Below are 4,670 nucleotides of genomic sequence, written 5' to 3' on the forward strand. Positions count from 1 at the left end.
CTTTCTCTTTCAAGAAGATGCCATTTAGTTTATGCAATGCACCGGCAACATTTTAACGGTGTATGATGGCGATCTTTATAGATATGGTCGATGAATACCTTGAAGTTTTCATGGATGACTTTTCGGTAGTCGGGGATTTCTTTGATGATTGCTTGGCAAATTTGGATAAAATATTGGCAAGGTGTGAAGAAACAAACTTGGTGTTGAATTGGGAGAAATGCCATTTCATGGTTGAGGAGGGCATTGTCCTTGGCCACAAAATTTCAAAAAAGGGAATTGAGGTCGACAAGGCGAAGATAGAGGTGATTTCTAAACTTCCACCTCCAATATCAATAAAAGGTGTGAGAAGTTTCTTGGGTCATGCGGGGTTCTACCAGTGCTTCATAAAGGATTTTTCCAAAGTGGTGAACCCTTTGTGAAAGCATTTAGAGAAAGATGCTAAGTTTTACTTCAACGATGATTGCATGGGAGCCTTTGAATTGCTAAAGTTCAAGTTGACAACAACTCCCATTATCACCACTCCTAATTGGAGTATTCTTTTTGAGCTCATGTGCGATGCTAGTGATGTAGCAGTTGGAGCAGTTTTGGGGAAACGTATCAACAAAATTTTTCATCCGGTCTACTATGCTAGTAAGACCATGAATGATGCCCAAGTAAATTACACCGTTACTAAAAAAGAGCTTCTTGCCATTGTGTTTTCAATTGAGAAGTTTTGCCAATACTTGATGGGTGCAAAGGTTATTGTTCATACGGATCATGCGGCACTTCACTATCTTATGAGCAAGAAAGATTCAAAATCTAGGTTGATTAGATGTGTGCTATTATTGCAAGAGTTTGATATTGACATTCAAGATCGGAAAGGGAGTGAAAATCAAGTGGCAGACTACTTGTCTAGTTTTGGAGAAGGAGTGGAGGCTGCATAATGGCCTTGAAATCAATGAATCCTTCCCCGATGAGAAAATCTTGGCCATTTCAATGAAGGATGTGCCATGGTTCTCCGATCTAGCAAACTTCCTTGTATGTGGAATCATCCCGGATGAGTTCTCTTCAAAACAATGGAAGAAGCTCAAACGGGATTGTCAATATTATTATTGGGACGAGCCTTACCTCTTCTAGATTTTCACGGATGGGGTAATTAGAATACGTGTACCGGATGAAGAGCAAAATGTTATTCTTGAGGCTTGCCATTCTTCGCCTTATGGTAGTCACCATGGCAGAGCAAGAACGACGACTAAAGTGCTAAGTTGTGGTTTCTATTGGCCCACTCTCTACAAATATGCAAGTGATATGGTCAAAAGATGTGATGAATACCAACGGGCTGGTGGAATCTCGAAGAAGAATGAAATGCCTCTCACTACCATTTTGGTGATCGATATCTTTGACGTGTGGGGTATTGGCTTCATGGGTCCTTTTGTGAGTTCTTGTGAAAACACCTACATCTTGGTCGCGATTGATTATGTGTCTAAATGGGTTGAGGCCATTTCTCTACCCAACAATGAAGCAAGGAGTATGGTGGCGTTCTTGAAGAAGAATATTTTAACAAGATTTGGTACTCCGCGGGCTATCATAAGCGATAGGGGGTCACATTTTTGCAACAAAGCTTTTGACACTTTGCTTAGTAAGTATGGCGTCACTCATAAAGTTATGATTCCCTATCATCCTCAAGCTAGTGGTCAAGTGGAAGTCTCCAACCGAGAGATAAATAGTATCTTATCAAAAACAGTGAATGCTAACCGGACGGATTGGTCAAAGAAGCTTGATGATGCACTATGGGCCTATCAGACTGCTTTCAAAACTCCTATTGGGATGTATCCATACCGGTTAGTGTTTGGCAAAGCTTGTCATCTTCCAGTTGAATTTGAGAACAAAGCCATGTGGGCTTTAAAGAAGCTGAATCTTGATTGGGATGCAACCGCTAACTTGTGGGTTGCACATTTGAATGAATTGGATGAATTCTGGTACCATGCATATGCAAGTTCGTCCTTGTACAAAGAGAGAATGAAGTACCTTCATGACAAATACATCCGAAACAAGGAGTTCAAGGTGGGCGATCTTGTTGTTTTGTTCAACTCACGATTGAAGATGTTTCCCGGAAAGTTGAAATCCAAATAGAGTGGTCCCTTTGAAATTATGGGTGTGACACCTTTTGGTACATTGGACTTGAAGAACAAAAATGATGAGGTATTCTGAGTCAATGGTCACCAGGTGAAGCATTATTTGGGACAAGCTGATGATGGCCACGTGGTGACAGTTTTTCATTTTAAGTGATGGTAATCTGCGCCGTGCCGCGACGTTAAATCAGGCGCTTCTTGGGAGGCAACCCATGTTTTCTTTTTCTTTTTCTTTTTTCTTCTTTTGTAGATATATGTTATTTTGTGCTAACTGGATTTGAAGTGAGTTGCAGGAATGAGTGTGCTTTATAGGGACTGTGCTCAGAAAATTGGCTAAGTGTGGAAAAATTGCGGACCGCACATGTATTGTGCGGAGCGCACAATTTTGAATGTTACATCAGAACGCAACTGCATCTGTGCAATTCTTGTGCGGACCGCACAAATTGAGATGGGAAATTGCAAACTCTCTGAAGTTTAGTCTGTCATAGAAATGGCCAATCTGTGGCCGCACATCGAATTATGCGGTCCGCAGTCAAAATCTACGGTCGCACCACAAATTGTGCGGACCGCAGGTCAACAAAGGCTATTGAGCCTCCAGGTAACAGAGTGCGGACCGTAGAAGGAATTTTGCGGTCGCACTCCTCCTTTGTTTCCCAAGTCTGCATGTAAGTATAAATAATAGCCTAGGGCCACTGTACTAAGTTGTTTTTCCCTCTCTGAGCACTCTAAATTCTAAAACTTGGAAATCATCTATTCAACCATCTGCCACACTCTATACACATCTGTGATCACTTAGTTTCACTCTTTCGTATCTGGTATGTCTAATTTCTCATAGAAAGTTTCAACTTTTCGTTAAATTTATAATTTGTTAGATAATTTTAAGCCATTTGTCAATAGATTTCAATTTTACTACTATGTGGGGTTTAATATGTGTTGGGTCAACTACTTATTGCTTTATGGGTACTGGGGCAAATTGATTTGCATGCTTAATTGTTAATATCATGTCAATTGTTGAAAACTTTTGTAAACCCTAGGAGTCTGATCGACTTTGGTTTGAACCTGCGGCCGCACTTGAAATTGTGCAGACCGTAGAAATTCTACTGTAGCCGCATAAGAAATTGTGCGGTACGAAAAAGTAGAGAATAGGTTTCTTTGATCAAGCATGGTTCTACGGCCGCACTTGGAATTGTGCGGATCACAGAAATTCCATCACGGCCGCAGAAAAGTGTTTGTGGCCACAGATCAGACCAATCTCTGTCATGAGAGAGTTGGTAATTTTTGGAATTCTAATGTGCGTCCGCAATGAGAAATATACGGACCACACTTCTATTCTGCGGTCGCACACAAAATTGTGCGGACCGAAGTTCCATTTCTGCGGCCGCAAGTTCAAGTTGTGCGGTCCGCACATCCTAGTCTGCGGCCGCACTTGTAATTGTGCGGACTGCACTTCCCCATCTTGCACTCATGTTCTACACTGTGATATACTGTCTGTGGGTAATTGAATTACAACAGATTTCTATTGTTGCTTGTTGCAGAAAATGGTTAGATCTCGTGGTCGCGGTGACACTTCAAAAGGGAGGGGTGAACCTTCCAGAGGCCGAGCCAAAAGCACTTTACCCCTCGCCCTCCGGAAGATAATCACCAAGAAAGCTGTAGCAGGCCAAGGAAGACAGCCCGAACCCTCCGAATCTAGTTCATATGCCCCATCTCGGGAAGCATCGGAGGGTGACTCAGTGCAAGAGCAGCCTGCAGTCCAATCACTGCCACATCAGCCACAGGGAAGGTATCAAATCCGGGGCGAGCCTTCCTCCTCACATAGCCCTTCTGAGGGTTTGGAGAGTGTAAGTCAGGCTTCAAAGCCCTCTTCTACACCTGTCCCTGAGGCACCAGTAGCTACTATTGACGATATTCCAGACGATAGCCGAGGGGGTGATACTACAGTTGCCGGCCTTGAGAGGTCGAAGAAGAAAGAGGCCATAAGTGTTGAGATAGTTCTGGGAAAGGAAGGGATGGATGTGGTTCACCCAGTTAGTTGTGTACGCCAAAGAGTATTTGGTCCAGGAGTTCTATACAATTGTGGCACACATAAAGAAGGGGACCAAAGTTACAAAAGTGAGAAATCTGAAGGTGCGGTTCGACCAACACATACTGAACTCCTACTTGGTGTTTGAGGACGTTGAGCCGACATAGTATTTGGAGAAGCTAGCGATGGGTGATGTAGCTTGCCCATGGCTAGATGAGCTTCTTGCAGCCCCGGGGCCACCACCACCATGGATCACTGCAGGGGTTCCTATTCAGCGGAACACCCTAAATTTCGAGGTGAAGGGATGGCAGACCTTCGTATGCAGAAGACTAGACCTGTGCCAGAACCAGACAAATTTATCTATTCCACGGGCAGTTCTAGTCGCCTCTATTATGGTCGGGTATCCGATCAATGTGGGTGCCGTGATGTCAGCCAATATATCAGTGGTCACCAGGTAGGCTGATACTTCCTACCCGTATCGTAACACCATCACTGAGTACCTTACGCATGCACGGGTAGAGCCCAAAGATTATGAC

This window comes from Nicotiana tomentosiformis, chromosome 5 (genome assembly GCF_000390325.3).
Source record: "Nicotiana tomentosiformis chromosome 5, ASM39032v3, whole genome shotgun sequence".
NCBI classification, from domain to species: Eukaryota; Viridiplantae; Streptophyta; class Magnoliopsida; order Solanales; family Solanaceae; genus Nicotiana; species Nicotiana tomentosiformis.